The 20,776-nt window shown below is 36.0% G+C and overlaps 1 pseudogene; it reads right to left on the reverse strand.

The window, feature by feature from the left end:
- The window catches only part of LOC112611337, a 105,294-nt pseudogene that overhangs the window by 41,939 nt on the left and 42,579 nt on the right, over positions 1–20,776 (reverse strand).

Below are 20,776 nucleotides of genomic sequence, written 5' to 3' on the forward strand. Positions count from 1 at the left end.
CCACTTCTCCACATCCTCTTCAGCATTTGTTATTGCCCGACTTTTGGATAAAAGCCATTTTAACTGGGGTGAGATGATATCTCATTGTAGTTTTGATTTATATTTCTCTGATGATCAATGACATTGAGCACCTTTTCCTACACCTGTTGGCCCTTTGTATGTCTTCTTTTGAGAAGTGTCTATTCAGATTTTTGCTCATTTTTAAATCATATTATTCAATTTTTTCCCATAGAGCTGTTTGAGCTTCCTATATATTCTGGTTATTAATCCCTTGTCAGATGGATAGCTTGCACATATTTTCAACTATTCTGTGGGTTGTCTCTTCACTTTGTAGATTTTTTCACTTGCTGTGCAGAAACCGTTTAACTTGATGTCATCCCATTTGTCCTTTTTGCTTTGGTTGCTTGTGCCTGTAGGGTATTGCTCAAGAAGTCTTCACCCACGCTAATGTCCTGAGAGTTTCGCCAATGTTTTTTTAAAGAATAATTTCAAAAATAATCAGGAGCATTGGAGAACTTCAAGAAATTTGAATAATGTATAATAAGGTTTACTGCCAGTTATATATTTGTAACTTAGGAAGGAAATATTCATAAATGAGAACTCTAAGGATGTTAATTATATAGAGTTCCATAGTTAGCAAAATGTATGTTGGTTATTAATATGCAAGTCTCTTAATTTGAAGTTCAATGATTTCTGTAATACAGCTATAACAGATCTATGGCATTCAAAATTATTTTTAAAATGTAAAAAATTTCAATCTTCTCATTTTATGTATATGTAAAAGTAATATTTCTGTAGGGCTTTAAACATACATCAGAATCCTTTCATAAACATGACTTCATTTTTATCTTTACAATAATTTTGTGGGTTGAGTGTTTTATTATTATCAACAAAAAAATAAGCAAACCAAGGCCCAGTGACTTGCCCAGCTCATGCAGCCTTTTCTGGGAAGTCTGCTACCAGAAGATAATTACACAATAAAGCTGAGTTGCACAAACATTCGCCTTTTTGTATCATAATAGCTTATGTTTTATAATCCTGCATTGTTTCAAAGCACTGTGCAATTGATTCTAAATTTAGTTTCCTAGTTGGGCTAAATGCCATAAGTATATTTTTTAAATCTATAAATTATTTTTCAATTTCAAAATGAAACTCTTTGATTTCACATAATTGTCCAAGGCCATTGCCATTTTGGCAGAGACAGGTGGCATAAAATGGAGCAGGACTCTTCGATGTTCCAGTAATGGCCATCAATTAACCTTTTAAAACTAAACATTATCTTTAAAAAAATAAATACAACCCCCGTATTTAAGTATTTTCTAATACACACGGGAAAAAGCAATCTTCCAAAGGAAAGTAGCCAGAACCAAATATGACTCTGAAATATTGTACATGCTCCTGTGTGTGCTGGCTTTCTACCATTTGAAAATGATTGTTATCTACTCATGAGATTCCCAACCAAATTCTACAGAGTGATGGGAGCATTGGAAAGAGCCACCTGCTCCTGTAATGGTGAGAAGTTCCTGCAGAGAGCAGCATTTGGGGAAGCCAAATTGTTTGTGTTTCTTCCATTCCAATCACCCTGGTTAGGTCTCTGCCAGCATGCCTTTCTTTATCGTACCCCTTCCTTACTTCTATGACTTCCAGTAGAAAAATGGCAACAGACATTGGAATAATGCACCACTAGATGCATTTTTCTTTTCAATTCTTCTTGAAAACAAACATGCTGTAACTAGGAGAGAAAGAAAGGGACAAATTAGGAGTTTGTTCAATAAAAACATTCCTCAGGGTGGGATCGTCTGATGATTTGTACCAGAATTCTCCCAGGGTAGGCCAGGAATCTTTACTCTTAACAAGGTCACCTTGTTTACATCAAAGTTATTTCATCATCAATGGTATAGAACAGTGTTCCAAACATTTTAAAAGAATCGTATGTTCTGGCCGAGCATGGGGTCTCAGGCCTGTAATCCCAGCACTTCGGGAGGCCGAGGCAGGTGGATCACAAGGTCAGGAGGTCGAGACCATCTCGGACAACATGGTCAAACCCCGTCTTTACTAAAATATAAAAAATTAGCTGGGCGTGGTGGCACGTGCCTATAGTCCCAGCTACTTGGGAGGCTGAGGCAGGGGAATTGCTTGAACCCAGGAGGCAGAGATTGCAGTGAGCTGAGATGGCGTCACTGCACTCCAGCCTGGCAACAGAGCAAGACTCCGTCTCAAAAGAATAATAAAAATCATATGTTCCTTTTGATTATAAATTTAAGAATATTTACAAGTGATACGCATATAGGACGATAATGTTAGTGAACCATAAATGACACTTGTAGACATTTAACATAAAGATTTAACAAAATTTTGTAAGCATTGCCAAAAAAATCATAGATATCTGTCTTCATGCTCTATGTGCTTATTTTTAATAATCACAGCACAGGCTCTGTGTGATAAATGTGATGATTCCTACAATCATAATAGTAACTCACAGCATAATATATACTTAGGGCCCTATTATTGTTTATAAATCTTGGGCATAAATCCACGTTTCTATTAGTGACAGTGTTTGGTTGATTCTGTAGCAGATCTGATGAAGACCAGATTGCCACTTAGTTTAATGTGGAGCTGATGAAGTTTCTCATTAACTGTAGTGGATCAAGTTCTGTCCCTTTTGTGTCATAACATCTCTAATAACCAATCCAAACAGTGCTCAAATTTTGGAATGGAAACCATACTGGTGGGAGCAGATTCTGGTCTGTGAGCTGCCCTTGTCCCTCCTGGTGGAGGATCTATCAGCCCTGCCTGGGCGTCCACTTTTAGCCTTACCTTTTATGATTTCTTTCCAGGAATCTTTTAGTCTTACCTTTTATGGTTTCTTTTCAGTATTCTTTTAGTCTTACCTTTTATAATTCCTTTTCAGGAATTTTCTATAACTAGTAATTGCTTTGTAGGGATCGATTTGGCTGAAATTAAATTGCACAATCTTTTAAATCGTCTTACATGGATGCACCTAAACTGTAAACTTTAAGGAAACAGACAAGTGCAGCAACAGAGCCAGTGAGCAGCCCCTTGCCGTGGGCACTCACATGCTTCCTTTGGAACATTCTGCACCAGGAGTGGTCTGAACCCAGTTGACACATGAACCAAGTGGATGTGGCCCAGTCAAACTGTGCTTCATGTAGTAGTGAAGCTTCCTGGTACCTTACGCTTCAGATGAAATGAGTAGAGGCTTAATATTTCCTCCCTGTATCCCAGTGGGTCACCCTAAGAGTTTTTCTCTGAACCGTATAAATCACCTGCACACTTTGGAGATTGAATCAGTCACATCGATTTTGCTGTTTAAATAATTTTTACTCTATATGTAATGTTGTACTTTTGGGGTACATGTAGTATTTTGTTACATTCCTAAAATGTGTAATGATCTAGTTGCACATGCCTGTAGTCTCAGCTCCTCGGAGGCTGAGGCAGGAGAAACGCTTGAATCTGGGAGGCAGAGGTTGCAGTGAGCCAAGATCCAAGATGGCACCACTGCACTCCAGCCTGGGCAACAGAGTTAGACTCCATCTCAAAAAAAAAAAAAAAAATTGTGTAGGGATCAAATAGGGTAGTTGGAATATCCATCCCCCTCAAACATTTATTATTTCTTTGTATTGAGAACATTCCAAATTTTTCTCCCGGTTATTTTGAAATTTACAAAGGCGGGGTTTCATTGGCAAAGAAAGAAAATTAAGATTTAGTGGGAATATCTGAGAGAGTTAGAGAAACAATAATAGAAACCACATCCAACGTGGGCAAAGAAAAGTTGGATATTTTCTTTCTTCCACTCTTCAACTATCAGAAATGCAGTATCTTTTCTTTACGTGGCCTGGAGGCAGAAACTGACATGCATTTAAATTAAAAATCTCCAACATACTTATCAAGCATCTTAAAACAGTGGTGCTGCATTGGTATTTATTTTTAAGTTTCAATGTGTCTAAAATATTGTATGAAATGTACATTAAGTAGGAAATTACTAATTTTAAAAGAGCAGGCAGATGTTTTATTAGAGCTACAAATAAACAGCTATAAACTTTTTTTGACTGTGTTTCAAATGCTATTATCTAGATTCCTAACCAGTGAACAGACTCTAAAACATAATATTCCCATGAGAGGAATGCAGGAAGTTGTACTTAATCTTCTTTGTGGTTTTAAAGGCAGCAAGAATAGTAAAAAGGAGTATCAATGATTAAGATGAAATAACTGACTATCTGACTATTTATAAAGAATTTACTGTGAATATATTGATAATTCAGCAGGCAAGAATATATACTTTCTTTGTAGATGATAATTTATAAAGTACAGACCAATATTTTGGGGAGATAAATTGTTTTAATGATGTAAATTGTGCAATATATATGCAAGCCTTTCTGTGCTCAAATTGGATGTTTAAATAGGTAACACATTTATCAACTTGTGATACATCTAAATTCCCATTATAAAATATATTTCCCGTTTCTATTCATGGCAATTTTCATGCTAATTAGTATTTTTTGCATTTCTACAATATGCATAAATTAGCATAAACGTCTGGCTATATGTCTAGAGTATATGTGAAAACGTTTTAAAAGCTAAGAATAATCTTCAGAGTTTAGTGTTGAAGTAAGAAGGGCTGTTAAATATTTGTAAAAATCTCATTTCTATAATGCAGTTTTTATATAAATAAAGTTTATTCAATGGATTTTTGACTGCACTTTTTTTGCAGATTAATAAATGATGTTTATTAAAATATTATAAAAATATAACACTGGAAGACCTCTACCATTTTGATCCTCTGTAAAACTGTATGCTGAACATTTCTATGTAATTTGAGTCCCCTTGTGTAAATATAGATTTATATAAAAATCCAGACCTTCATGTTTCCTTAACTCTATAAAAAATATAAGTGTCTGGATTTTCATATTAGTGAAAAATGTTCAAGAACAATTGATTGACACAACTGCCTAGAAATACAGAGCATGGTGTCTAGGAGGCATCTTGGCATTGTTCAGACACGTATTCCACATTCTTCCTGGGTGTTTGGTTTTCAAAGCAGTCTCATTACACTGAAGAACTCACCTTCAACACAGGGGGTACTGCTTTTTCCTTAGACAAATGCCCAAGAGATACCTAGAATGTAGCAAAGAACAGAACACAAATTAGAAGCGCAGACAGATATGTCAGCTGCTATGGAATTTGTTAGTGTGCTGTGGGATTTTCCTATTCTCCATTCCAATTGTGTGTTTTAGGGAAAATCTTGATCAGTTTACCTGGTTCCTGCTGTGATTTGAGTAGGCCTTGGATTAGGATCCAAATTACAGCCATACCATCTGCTGTTCCTGAGCTGTTTTTAAGAGTAAACACTTTTATTAGTCTAATATATTCATTATTTACAAGTATTGCTAAAAAGTTGTGAGCTATCATCAATATTCATTTGTAAATTTTATGGGATTACATACTTTATGTTTTTAATTTATTTACATGTGTGTATCTTTATATTATATTTTATATTCATTTACACATTTTGTATAAATATTTGCTTTCTTTCCTTAGTTCTTTGAAGTGTATACTTATAATGGGTTATGTAGAGAGAGCTTCCAATATTTTCTCAGCCCTAAGGGTAAATATCAGGGTCAGAGAAGGAAAGTGATATATATTAGCGTGTGATACAATGTTAGGTATATTCTGTATATCACATCTTTATATCTTACACTAACCCTCTGAAGTAGGTACATTTATCTTCATTTTGACAAATAAGAAGATAGGGATATTAAGTAGTAGACCTAGTAGAAGCAAGCTCCCAAAGCCAGTGAGTGGCAACGCTGGTGTCTCAGCTGGGTTTATTTTACTTCAAGGCCTGAGGCCTTTTTATTATACAAAGTTATCCCCTTTAACATATCTGTTTAGGAGGTATTTGACTCATTTTAAAGAGAATTTAAGTGCATCCCAGTCATTTTTTAGAAGGTTGTTACTTGTTACTCTATTATTTCTGACACCTAAATTTCTTAAGTTTTGAATCTGAACTAAGAGATGTTGACTACACATTATAAGCATGAATCATGGTTAATTTTTAAGTTGTTGTTCCTTGTGGTGGTTGTTGTAGGAGTGTGTGTGTGTGTGTGTGTGTATGTGTGTGTATTTGTTTGAATGCTCAAAGCATTTGAAAAGCATGTTTGAATTTATTCTATGAAACAAATCATATTAGTTATCCATTTCTAATGGGATAAATGATTCCAAAACCTGACCCAAAACCACCACCAATTTGTTGCCCACAGTTCTTAGTTGACAACTTGGTCTGGGCTCAAGAGGATCTATTTCTTGCTCCCTGCAGAGTGGTCCAGGCTCACTGTGGTCAGTTAGAGTCTAAAGGAGGTGTAGCTGCTTCTGGAGGGTGTCACTGATAGTTGGGTCCTAACGTTGACATCTGAAATGGCTGAGACTGATGGAATGTCTCCCCTAAGAGGCCTGTTTTTCTACTTGGTGTATCATCTTCATGGAACCCAGCCTGGACTTGTTCACACAATGACAGATAGCATTAACGGAGGGGGAAATTATAAACTGGAAGACCTTTTGTGGCCAATGCTTGTCAGTCACACAGTATCACTCATGCTACCTTCTGCTTGTCACAGGACCAGCCCACAGTCAAGGGATGGGGAAATAGACCTCATTTTCTCACAAAAGGAGATGCAAAGAGCTCGTCATTTGTAACTCACCATGAATATAGAACACAATGATTGTAATGAATGTTGTAATACCCAAACATCCCGAAAGAATCGAAATGTTCTTAGTTTGAAATAAAAATGAGTCCTATATTTTCCCCATCCAAAGACAATATATACATTTTTACTATTTATAACATTTATCTGTTCAGGTAACCTCTTCTAATATAAACATTCAGTTAGAGAAATTATCTGATATTCAGTGCTTAGCTGGAGTCAGAAATGATCAAATTTGACATTGACTATTGAAAGGAGTACACTTTATTTCCTCTCCATGTGTAAATAAGGAGATTGACATATCAGCTGGAGTCATGGCACCTTTTTCTGTTTATCTGGCTACCTGATAAGTAAGAAGAGGTTTATTGAGAAGGCATATTATTTATTTATACTGATACACAATGCATGAAACCTAGCTAGGCTTATTTTTGCTTAAATCAGGTAAAGAAATAATGTCTGATTCTGGATACAATTCCAGTGTGAACCACAGATGCTATCAAGCAGATTATTACTATATAGTCAGCACCTAATGCAATATTTGAAGTCTGCAGCTGAGAAACTAGAAAAAATGACATTAAGAAATCAATATTCTTTTGGAAAAGCAGCCAATCAAAAGCAAAATATTGAATTAGACGATAAAATGCTTCATGTGCTGTTTTTATATGTTTATTTTTAAAGAAAAATCACCCAGTTACTCTAAAAAAAGTATTTTTTATTTTAAGGCACTAGTATGGTATGCTATGGTATATTTCTTACTTTTTAGAAATGTAAATTTGTGGCCACTGGAAAACATAAAATAAATCAGCCTTTCTAGTAAGTTGAGAGGGAAAACAGGATAATACATCATTTTGAGATGGCAGCAAGCTTTGGTGAAATGAACATAGCACAGGGAATTAGGAGAAGTAAAATTCCAACCAAGGTCCATTAAATTACTTATTTCTCTAACCTTGTTTTCCATGTATGTAAAATTTATGTTGTGTAATGATTGAGGAAGAGACTTCTGGCTATCAAGGGATAAAGTGGTAGGTTAATTTTCTTTACACAAAGAACAAAAACATATACAATTGTCAAATGCAACAATTTCAGAGCTCTGTAAATTGAATAAGACAGACAACAAATTGATCATCTTTCTTCTCGCAAAATTATACATGGTAGAGATTTGAGTAAGAAGAGCAGTAGTCTATTGCCTTTCTGCCTGAAATTGTTTCCCCTTCTCCACAAATCAGTAAGTGAAAAAAGTTTTACCAGCATAAGTTCAGCCAGAAAAGCAGCAGCTTTTCAGGCAAAGGGAGCTGACTCGATTTGGAGCAAGGCAATAAACTTTGTGGTATTGTTAACTGTTGAAAACAAGCAGGGAAAACCCACCACACTGCTAGCCCGAGACTGTAGTATCTGTTGGGGTAAATGATACACTACCCAAAAATAGAATGTGGAAGATTCTGGACATGACAGAGCCATGGAAGGGCCAATTAGGCTTTTTTGTACATCACAAGTTAATGTGCTTGACAGGCGAGGGCCAGGTGAAAAACAAAAGCCAAGGGAGACTTGAAAAATGATTGAACCTTGAATCCACTCTATGCCCTCCACACAGATTAGTAAGTAAAGGGTGTAATCCTTACAGTTAGAAGTGTTTGAGCACAGTGTGTGCCAAAAATCATTGGTTGAGCTATAAATTATGATATATAGAAGCAATCACTAGGAAGCTAAGGTAAAAAAAATAAAGATCGAAAAACATTGAGTCCTCAGTAGCCACATACTCAACGGAGCAAGGGAGATGGATTCCACAGAGGAAAAAAAGAAGAGGGGGGAAAAAAACCCACAAATCTCAGGAAAATAAAGATAAATATTGAGTATTGTGTATTAAGTAAAATGTTTACCTTTCAAGAAAAATATCTGAGATGTGCTGAAACTCAGGCAAACATTTATTAGTACAACTATGTACAAATTAAAAGAAACTATAATTAAATGTTAAATAAAATATAAAAAGTAAATATGAAATCAATAAATGTGAACTCTCAACAGAAAAGTAGAAACTATAAAAAAGAAATAAATAGAAGCTCTAGAGTTGAAAAATACAATTGAAGTTAAAAAATCACAAGGGAGGCTCAACAGCAACCTTGGGATGATAGAACAAAATACTTTCCCTTGAAGATAGATCATTGGAAACAGTCCAATCTGAAGAACAGAGGAAAAAAGATTAAAGACAAATAAACACTCAGAGACCTATAGGACACCATTTTGTGTGTCAACATGCATATAATAGGAGTTTCATAGTGACACAAGTAAAAGTGCGTAAAGGTATTTGATGAAGGAAGATATAGGATGAAAGGAAATATTAATAACGCTAGATAGTATCTCAGATACACAGAAAGTAATGAAGATCACCATTGAAAAGTATGTGTTTAAATAGAAAATATTATGTGTGTGTATGAACCCTAAGGTTTTATGGATTCTGTATTTGTGTATTCACATACTCACTGAAATTTATTTACAACTCCAGAATCCATACTCAGGGCTTTTGCAGTCATTCAGAGGCATACACAGAGCAGTAAAAAGTCAAAGTCACTCAATGTACACAGTCTTTGCTGGAGTTCAGGCCAAGGCAATGCTCTGCTTTATTTCGCTGTACTACCATAAACAAGTATCCTTTTTATGGTCTATTGAGTACCATATTTTTGTCCTTTTTTTGGTGATTTTGTTGCTGACAATGGCCCTCAAGCATAGTGATGAAGTACTGTCTAGCATTCCTAAGTATAAGAAGGCTGTAGTATGCCTTACAGAGAAAATACGTATATTACATCAGCTTCATTCATGTATGAGTTATAGTGTCATTGGCTATAAGTTCAATGTTAATGAACTGACAATATACAGTATATTAAATAAGGTGTGTTTAAACAGAAACACACATAAACAAGATTAAATATTGATTGGTTGACTAAAGTTTGTCGGGACCAGAGTGTCAAAGAAACATAATCATAATTTTCCCTAGAAGCGACAGTTCAGTATTCACTAACTGATTGTTTGCAGTGACATTATAGAACACAACTATCATGTATGGGGAGAACTGAAAATACATGTATAGATGTGCATGTGGGTTTGTGAATGTGTAATTTCTCCTTTATTTTTTAAATTAAAACATTTTTTTTTCACACCTGTAATCCTAGCACTTTGGGAGATTGAGGCGGGCAGATCACCTGAGGTCGGGAGTTTGAGACCAACCTGACCAACATGGAGAAACTCCGTCTCTACTAAAAAATATAAAATTAGCTGGGCATGGTGGTGCATGCCTGTAATCGCAGCTCCTCAATGGGCTGAGGCAGGAGAATCACTTGAACCCGAGAGGCAGAGGTTGTGGTGAGTCAAGATCGTGCCACTGCATTCTAGCCTGGGCAACAAGGGCGAAACTCCATCTCAAAAAATAAAATAAAATAAAAAGAAAACAAAATAAAATACATAAATAAATAAAATGAAAAATAAATTTAAAAGCAATAACATTAAGAGTATTTGCTGGTTTATAACAATTATTTATATGATATAAATGATAATAATTGGACACAGGAAAGGGTAGAAAATAAAACCATATGGGAGCAAACCTGCTACATTTTACCAAAATAAAGTAATTATCTGAAATAGATTATAATAATCTAAGATATATATGATAACCCCTTGAACAACCATTAAGAAAATGAAACAAAAAGTAGCTTAAAAGACCGCAACAGTGCATTTAAAATGGCCTACTAAAAAGTATTTATGTTGCACAAAAACGGCAGCAAATGAGAGCAGAGGAATGGAAAAAGATATCAGACATAAAGAAACAAATAGCAAAATTACAGATATAAACCCAGCAACATTAATACTTACAGTAAATGTGAATAGACTACACCTTTTATTCAAGGGACAGAGATTGTCGAACCAGATAAAAAGCCAGGTCCAACTGCGTGATGGATACATTTACAAGCAACTCACATTAGATTCAAAGGCAAAAATAGGTTGAACATAAAGGATGGAAAAGATACACCAAGTACACCGTAACCGACCTGGCACTTTAAATTAGTATCACAAAATATACCTTTAAGACCAGAAATCTTACTAGGATAAAACAATTATTTCATAATTAGAAAAGCTTGAACAGGAAGTAGATGTACTTTTTAAAATTTGTACTTTTCTTTACTCTTCCCACTAAGTATAACTAAAATCCCTGAACATCATCTGTAAAACAAACATGAGAAAATTGCAAAAGGTGAGGAAGAGAAGGCAGGCTGGCAGGAGATCTTGAGAAACAGCACAAGGTGAGTTCCTTGACTTTTCTTTTGCCTTTTTTATGCCAAATTGGAGCTGAAGCAGCTGGCAACCTTGAGATGTCAGTGAGTGTGGTGAAAATAAGTTAATTGATTTTAAAAAGCCTCTTCAAAGCCAGAAAAATTCTCTTCTGTCAATAAAAGAATCTGGAAAGAGACGTCCTAACACAACAGAAAACGTTATACAGTAACTGCTCGAATCCAGTCAAACATCACAGCCCCAGAAGTCAAGACTTTCTGAGACTGTAACAAAGCACCCCAACCCCACCAGGGTGGTACAGAGAGTGTGGCTAGGGGCCAGGGCTCTCCTTCCATTGTGGCACTGGAGGCCATAGGGGAGCACCCACATGGCACTGCCACCCTTCCCAGCAGAGGAAGTGTCAGGTGAGGCCTAGAGGGAAACGGAAAATCCCATCCCCACCCCACCCAACTTGGGAGTCAACAGAGACAGAGTGAGAAACCTGGAAACCATGAGATGATGTCTCCTCTTCCCCTACTGTGGTGGTCTCAGAGGAAGTCAGCTACTGCCAAAGTTTAAGTAAGATGCAGTCTCATCACATAGCACCAAGGTCCAGAAACATCATGTGACAATATGCAATCTCTATTCATGATAGAAACTCTCAATGACAATAAAAATAGAGAGAAACATTCTCAAGTTATAAAAACCATCTGCCCCAAAATTATAGCTAACGTTATTCATATTGGTGAAAAGCTGAATGGTCTCACCCTGTGGTTGGGAACAGAGAAAGATACCCACATTTCTATTCAAAATTTTTATTGGAGTTTTTAGTCTGTGCAAGAAAAAGAAACAGAATAGTGACTGTAAAGAAAGATGTAAAACTGTCTATATTTGCAGATGGTATGGCCTTGTATGTAGAAATTTCTAAGGAATGCACACATACAAAACTTCTCGCATTAACAGAATCTTTTGCAAAGTCTCGATATAAGATCAGTATCCAAAAATGAATTGCATTTATGATATCAACAAATGATCTGAAAATTAAGAAAATAATTTTACAATAGCATGAAATAGTTTCTTAGTAATAAATTGAATAAAAGAAGTATAAGTTGTCTTCCTGGAGTGTGCCTTTCACTTCCCTCATGGCAGCTCACCAGAACAGGTCTTCCTTAAGAGCACTTTGTACCTACCACGGGCAGCTTGTTTTAGTAGCAACAGCATGGACTTCTGGGCTAATTACTTCACTTCTCCAAGCCTCACTGTTGTAATCTTCAAAAATCAGCATTATAAAACTCGTTCAATTGGGCTGTGGTAGAATTTAACATTTTAGATTTCTCCTCTTTTCTCGTCTCATTCCTTTCTTTTACCTTTCTTTCCTCCTTACCATCTCTCCTTCTCTTCCTTCTTTTTTTTTTTTTGAGACGGAGTCTCGCTTTGTCACCCAGGCTGGAGTGCAGTGGCCAGATCTCGGCTCACTGCAACCTCTGCCTCCCGGGTTCAGGCCATTCTCCTGCCTCAGCCTCCCAAGTAGCTGGGACTACAGGCGCCGCCACCGCGCCCGGCTAATTTTGTGTGTGTGTGTGTGTGTGTGTGTGTGTGTTCTTAGTAGAGATGGGGTTTCACCGTGTTAGCCAGGATGGTCTCGATCTCCTGACCTCATGATCCGCCCGTCTTGGCCTCCCAAAGTGCTGGGATTACAGGCGTGAGCTACCGCACCCAGCCCTCTTCCTTCTTTTTGCAAATATTTTTAAAGTATTGACTCTGTCCTGGATGGTGCTCTGAGGCTTGAGGTTTATCAGAACAAGACTAACGAGGTCTCTGACCTCATGGAGTTTACTATGCATGTAATATATCTGGTACAGGGCTGGAAACATGTGTTTCTCTTTGCAGTTCTCCTCCCCTTCTGTCTGCCCTGTGATACTCATCAGAATTTAGCCGCCCAAGTTTTACTAGCATATAAACAAATACTAGAAAGAGACTCATCAAATAGTTAAAAGTATTTGCTTTGAGGGGTGGAATTGGAGGTCAAAGAAGCAAGGGGATTTACTGTTTTTATTTGTAAACTCATTGTTTGACTTTGTCAAAATGTGTATATGCCTTTCTAATTAAAATATAATCAATGCAATGAAACAGTGGTGGTAAACAAAAAGCCAAACATATTTTATCAGTAAATCTCTTTCCCTCATGCCTTTTCCCTCACCGATTGTGCCTTTCTATTTAGGAATGGTAATAGGTTGGAATAGTCTTTTGTCTAAAGAGTTTGAGAATATGTTTGTATTTCAGCACACGCACTGTCCTTCTCTGCCTCTGTCTCTGTTTCTCTATCTGTCTTCCTGTTTCTCTGCCTTTCTCTGTCTCTCTGTTCTCTCTCTCTCTCCCTCTCTCACCATCCCTTTCTGCTTCTCTGTGTCTCTTTCTAGCTCACACACTCTTTTTCTACCCCCTCCCATCCCACATTCCATACACTGCATCATACCTGGGTTTACCTTCCACTGGTCTCTCCTGGTTTAGCCCCTGTGCATGTTCTTGAAAGTTCCCTTGAGTTCAGTGTGGGATCTGCGGGAAAGGAGAGATGAAGTGAGGGGCTTGAACTCATTTGTTCGGCAGGGAAAAGGGGGATTTTCTCTCACTTGCATTCATTTTCTGTCTTCTTTCATTGTCCAAGTGATAAACAGATAACGGAGAACTCTGATGATGATATAACTCGAGTAAAATAGGCGAGACAACTGCACCTGCTTCTTTTTTAAGTCTTAAGCCAGAGAGGCAAATGAGTACCTGAATTTCACAAGTGCTGTAGCCAAGGTATCTGAGATAGCAGATTATGCCTGGCTCCAGTGTTAGGAGTTAAGCAAGCACTGACTCAGCAGGTCCGCTCAGCCGTGGACACCCCCAGGAACCTCTAGCCATGTTGGGCAGTTGGTGGAGGATTTGTGATCCTAGACAAACACCTTTACATCCTTAAAATAGATTTTTTAAATTCCCTTATTATATCTACTTCTTGATAAATCTCTTCCCAAGGTCTTGTGTCCTGGTTGCTAGACAAGCAATTACTTGTTATAATTGTTAATAAAGTAATGAATATTGATGTAACCTGAAAATCTTAACTAAGAGACTGTTCAAAAACTAAATTTATGTTATTGAATCAGATCAATATTTTCAGAAACAAATATCTATAGAATCAGAATGTTTCAAATATTCTTATTAAATGGGATAATTTTCAACTAAAATTTTAGTAAAACTAGTTTTTCTTTTTTACTTGTTAGATGGATCATTCTGCAATTACTTATAATTATATTAACATGAGTATCATTTTATTGGCTCGGTGACACATTTTAACTTCATATCCAATGAAAAATAATAGGCACCATTATACTTTATATAGTAAATGGTCTTACTTTATTCAGCCAACATATTAAATGGTCACAGGACTCCATGTCAAGAGTTTTTTTTTTCTAGTTTCTTTCTTCATCCCCTAGACATTTTAAATCATCTGTTGTTAATGATGATGTTAATGGATGTAGCTAGAACTGAAGTTATCAGTCTTAATATGCTACCCTGATTTACTTTCCATGGATATTGAGAAAAACCCTGTATTCCTTGGTTTAGATCCATCAGAAAGAATCTTCATGGAGAATTTAGGAACTGGAACAAAAGGTCCCATTTAGGTTGAGTATTGAGAAACACCAGCCCATCTCCTGGAGATGAAAGAGGGAAAGCCAGAGCAGGACATAAGGAGGAGGAAGGACAGGAGTCCAGCAGATCTGGCTCATGGTGCTGATGTCATGAAGAAATGCCTTTTTACTTTATAAGCCTCTTCAACTTCTAACATGTACTTACTAATTAGCTTTAGATTGGAAATTTGTTACTATTAAGCTGCTAAACATCTTATGATTAAATAATGAGAGATCTGCTAGAAAGACTGTGATTATGTGATACGGGCAGGTATGTTGCATCTGGTTAAAAAAATCCATTAACCAAATCTCCAATTCCCTAGTGGATAGTTAACTGAGATGTCACTGACCTGAAAGGGTGTTGTAGAAAAGATACGACTTTCAATATTGTTTAGATAGGTTCAGATGGGTACACAGAGGAAAAAAAAAATGCAATTTTTAAAAGTAGGTAAATTTGAAAGTATTATTAACACTGATGTGACTTCATTTACTAATCACATCACTGTCCATTACATTATGAAGTAATAGCTCTTAATAGCAAAAATGGTACTTCATTGAAGTCATTATATTAGTAACAGTGCTTCTGTCAGCAACTTTCCAAACATGTCCACAGTCTCCATGGCTTTCCATTGTTTTTCATTTTTTAGAGTATTGACTCTGGAGTTAATATTTTAACCTTTATTGCTTTTGCCACACTTTTTGATCATTTACTTTATTACATTTATTGTATTAGTTTCAGAGTTTCTGTCAAGGTCATAACATCTTAAACATGGAGATGGACTCTCAAATCTTTCTTTTAATATCTTTTTCTATTTTAATTAATGTAAGGTTTAAGAGTGGAGTAAAGCAATTTCAGTAGTTGATCTAAAATGTATAGCATACCAATATTATTCAGTTCAAGGAGCCGCTTAACAGTACACAGAAATTTTTTTATTAACCTTTTTCAGTGCTACAAAATGTGTGTTAGTTCCATCACTTACTTAAAATGTTCATTATATCTATAAAATATATATTATATATAACATATATATTTTTATATCCATGAACTGATATCTCAACTGTCCACTAATATATATATTATATATATTGTTGCTGGATGGAGATATATATATATCCATATATGAAAGATTTGAACTCTCAAATCTTTTTATATATATATATCTCTCTCTCTCCATCCAGCAACAGTTTTGACTTTTTGTCTCTATTGGACTCCTGGGTTAATTTTAGTTGGGATCCTGGAAGAGATAACCAGTTACTGAGGTTGAAAACATTATCATTTATTATAATCTTGTAAAATTCTTACGTTTTCTGCCAGCAAAGGACTCTATATTCAGTATCAAAATATTGCTCTTTGTAACCTCAGTATATGATTATTGATTTTACCCACTCACATAATCTATATATTGTATTTGACCAAAGGCCATAGAATAAAGAGAAACCATACTCTATGAATTGAAGATCAAAGTTTACCTAAAATATGAAATTTTTTTAGTTTGTTTGCTTTTTTTTGGATACTGACTACAGCTTTCAAAGAGAAACAAAATAGCTGTGATTCTCTTTAGAAACAATGTGCCCCCTCACATACACACATGCACAAAAAGTGTAAAAGACAAATGTGTAAATATTTATATTGTATAAGGGTGTTTAGATATTTAGTGTAGGGATTTTTAAAATTTTTCTACATTCTTGCATTATTTACCTTTTCATATTTTGGTTGTGCAATACAGATTTTACATACAATAAATTCTGCAACTCATTAAAAAATGTACAGCTTATTCAGAGTGGTGGAAGAAAATACTTCCACATCATTTATACTTAATTATTTATAATAATCTTGTTGTGCCTTTAAACTATAGTAACTATGAATTATAGTTACTATAGCAAATATGAGACAGGGATAATTGAATTTCCGTTAGAATAGTGACAAGGTTAAAAAAAGAATATTTTCTCTTCTGAAAGAGAATACAGCTATTGATGCTAGTAGCTTATCACATTTCAGCAGTTAATCAACATTTATTAAATAGCTTAGCTAGCATGGATTTTGTTTTTAATTCTCTTTGTGTGGTGAATCACATGTATTGATTTGCATATATTGAACCAACCTTGCATCCTAGGAATACAGCCTAATTGATAGTCATGAATTAACCTTTGATGTGCTGTTGGATTCAGTTTGGTCATGTTTTGTTGAGGAATTTTGTGTCTACATTCATCAGAGACATTCACCTGCAGTTTTCTTTTTACAGTGTGTCTTTATCAGGTTTTGGTAACAGGATGATCCTGGCATTGTAGAATAAGTTAGGGAGGAGTCTCTCTGCTTCCATTATTTTGGAATCATTTCAGTAGACTTGGTACTAACTCTTCTTTGTATGTCTGATAGAATTTGGCTGTTAATCCATCTGATCCAGGGCTATAAACAGGTTTTTTATTACTTATTTAATTTCAGAACTCAACATTTACTTGATCAGGGTTTCAATTTCTTCATGATTCAATCTTGGGAGGCTGTGTGTTTCCAGGAATTTATCCATTTTTCTCTAGATTTTCTAGTTTATATGCATAAAGGTTTTCATAATAGTCTCTGATGATCTTTTTTTTATTTTTGTGGGATTGATTGTGATTTTTGTCATTGTTGTCATTTTTTATTGTGCTTATTTGGATCTTCTCTCTTTTTCATTTGCTAATCTATCTGTCTATCAATCTTGTTTATTCCTTCAAAAAAATCAACTTTTGGCTCCATTAATTCTTTGTATGGATTTTTTTATCTCTATTTTACTCAGTTCTGCTCTGATTTTTGTTCTTTCTCTTTTTTTTTCTAGTTTTTTCTTTTATTCTGCTATCTTTGAAGACCATTTTTCTTATTTTTCAATTTCCTTTATGTGTAATGTTATTATTTTTATTATTATTATTATTATTATTAGAGACAGAGTCTTGCTCTATTGCCCAGGCTGGAGTGCAGTGATGCAATCTCAGCTCACTGCAACCTCTGCTTCCTGGGTTCAAGTGATTCTCCTACCTCAGCCTCCCAAGTAACTGGGATTACAGGTGTGCACCACCACACCTGACTAATTTTTGTATTTTCAGTAGAGACGGGGTTTCACCATGTTGGCCAGGCTGGCCAGGCTGGTCTCAAACTCCTGACTTCAAGTGATTGCCCACCTCGGCCTCCCAAAGTGCTGGAATTACAGGAGTGAGTCACCGTGCCTGCTAGATCTTTAATTTGAGATCTTTCTAACTTTTTGAGGTAAGTGTTTAGCAGTATAAACTTTTCTCTAAACACTGCTTTTGCTGCAACCCAGAGTTTTTTGGTGAATTGTGTGTTTGTTTTCATTTACCTCAATGAATTCTTTTTTTTTTTCCCCCTTAATTTTGTTGTTTACCCAAAAGTAATTCAGGAGAAATTTGTTTAATTTACATGTAATTGTGGTTTGGGGCTATCTTTCTGGCCTTCATTTTTATTTTTATTCCATTTTGTTCTGGGAGTATGGTTGGTATGTATTTCATTTTTAAAAATTTATTGAGACATGCTTTATGTCTGAACATATGGCTGATCTTAGAGTATGTTCCATGTGCAGATGAGAAGAATGTATATTCTGTGATTGATAGGTGGAGTGTTCTGTATAGTTCAAGGACTGACAAAAAAAAAAAAACAAAAAAAACACACACTACATTTCTTTTCTCCATTTTGGACAAGATTCCCATCTGCAACACATGTCTCAAGTTAGACCCTAGGGCAAATTCAGTTGATTTCTAATTTGAGATTTGTTTCTCCCTATTGTAATTAAGTTCAAGGTCTAGGGAACATAAAAAGTTCTCCATTCAGACTCCATTTCCTATCGCACTTTCTTCCTTTTTTTTTTTTTATTTCTGTAGGACACATTCCTCCCTCCACACAGCTCCTCAATTCTAAATATTAGTTTTCTCACTTTGGGAAGGATGCTAAGTCAACACTAAACTGCTGTTTTATCATCTAAAACATATATATATCAATATCTACCACATGGGGTTGCTGTGAAGAACAAGTGATAATGTGTATTAAATAAATTTAATAGTATCTTGTTACTTAAAAATGCTGGATGTTATGGCTGTTATGTATTTTTCAAGATCCTGTTCAGGCATCACCTATTTTGTGAGTATCTCCAGTTCCCTTCTCTTCTCTGTGCCTATACTCTCTGTACACAGCTTTCACCTTTCTTATACCATTGCATTTTTATTGCTTCTTGTCTGTCTTTCCTACTGTGAAATCCTTGAAGTCAGGGGCTGCAGCGATCACATTACCCAATGTAAATTCATAACTCATAGAATTTTTAATATAATTAAGGTTAGGAATATTGTGAAGATCTAAAGACAACAAAGATATTTGTATATGCCACTAAGCAAAGAAAGGTATGAACATTTTTAGGGTCAATACTGAAAAGGATTGGATTCTACAGCCAGCAGAGACATCAAAAGCAAAATTGGTCATTTTGGGTTTTCCAGGGGCAGCCTTCCTATTAAACATTTCTGTTATCAGCTAAAAAGTATGACTATTCATTGGTTATCTACAGAGTTTAGATATTCTGAACACTTCAGCTTACCATCTGGTGTTAGTGTAACAAATGAAGGAATTGCAGCCGAACAGTCCTTTAACCAGACGATGAGCATGTTCAAGTCATTCTGTTTAGTCCTTGCTTCCTTTCTGTTCCTTTCAGCAATTAAACATGTTGTGTGTCATGATACAAAAGTATATCTAGATCAACAGGGTTTGTTCATGTTTCAGAGTCTCATTTCTCTCTTGGGATGATTTAATAATGGTTTATGTATGAAGTAGGGCTTGCAAGAAGGTGGGGGAAATAAGGGCCACCCATGTCTAGGGCACACCAGTTGCTAAGCTACTTCTTCAGAAAACATGAGTTAGAAACTTCCCAGCCTTTTATGGGGGATGAAAATCTCATCATTCCAAAGGAGATGATAATATTTTATAAGAAATAAAGTTTAATTCCTTCAGTGCCAATAAAAGTTGAGAAGGTTTCAAGGGTTTTAACTTTGCATAGCTTGATGGCTTAAGTAATTCTCATCATTGTTGTGAAAAACTAATGAATAAGAATACAATTCTAAGAATTTGGGGATACTAATTTTTTAATAGTTCTTTTCAACTTGTGATCTGTTCTCTTGGCTGAGTGGAAAATGAGCATAAATTGAACAAAAAGGAAATTAATTTATCTTATTTTTTTTTGCCCCAGTTGAAATTTAGAACTATAGCTACGACCACCTGAAATCTCTGTAAGAGAATGCTAAATGGCCTTTTCCTCCTCATTTTATAGTCTCCATTGAGGAATGGGAATATTATGTGACTTACATTATAGCAAATAATTTTTAAAACATGGTTTGTATTATAGGATGGTTTATAAGCAATCACTGACTGATGATTTGGTGAGTAGTTTACACCATTTGCTTCTTTAAAAAAAAATTCAATTCCTTCCTCTAGATACACTGTTCACAGCTGTGGTCTGAAAGTTTGTGTTTCCCCCAAATTCATATGTTGAACCCTAATCCTTTATGTGGAAGTATTGTAAGGTGTGGGCTTTGGGAGATGATTAGGTCATGAGGATGAAGCCCTCATGAATGGAATGAGTGCTGTTGTAACACACCCCAGTTGCTTTGCCCCTTCCATCATATGAGGACAGAGCCAGAAAGTGCCGTCTGTGAGGAATGGGCCCTCACCAAACAGAGAATCGGCTGGCTTCTTGATCTTAGACTTCCCAGCCTCCAGAATGATGATAAGCCAGCTGTTGTTTACAAGCCACCCTGCCCATGGAATTTTTATTTTTTTATTTTTTTATTTTTTTGAGATGGAGTCTCGCGTTGTCGCCCAGGCTGGGGTGAGTGGTGCCATCTCGGCTCACTGCAAGCTCCGCCTCCCGGGTTCCCGCCATTCTCCTGCCTCAGCCTCCTGAGTAGCTGGGACTACAGGCGCCGCCACCTCGCCTGGCTAGTTTTTTGTGTTTTTAGTAGAGACGGGGTTTCACCGTGTTAGCCAGGATGGTCTCAATCTCCTGACCTTGTGATCCGCCCAGCTCGGCCTCCCAAAGTGCTGGGATTACAGGGATGAGCCACTGCGCCTGGTCCTGCCCATGAAATTTCTGTTACAGC

Source organism: Theropithecus gelada, chromosome 18 (genome assembly GCF_003255815.1).
Source record: "Theropithecus gelada isolate Dixy chromosome 18, Tgel_1.0, whole genome shotgun sequence".
NCBI lineage: Eukaryota > Metazoa > Chordata > Mammalia > Primates > Cercopithecidae > Theropithecus > Theropithecus gelada.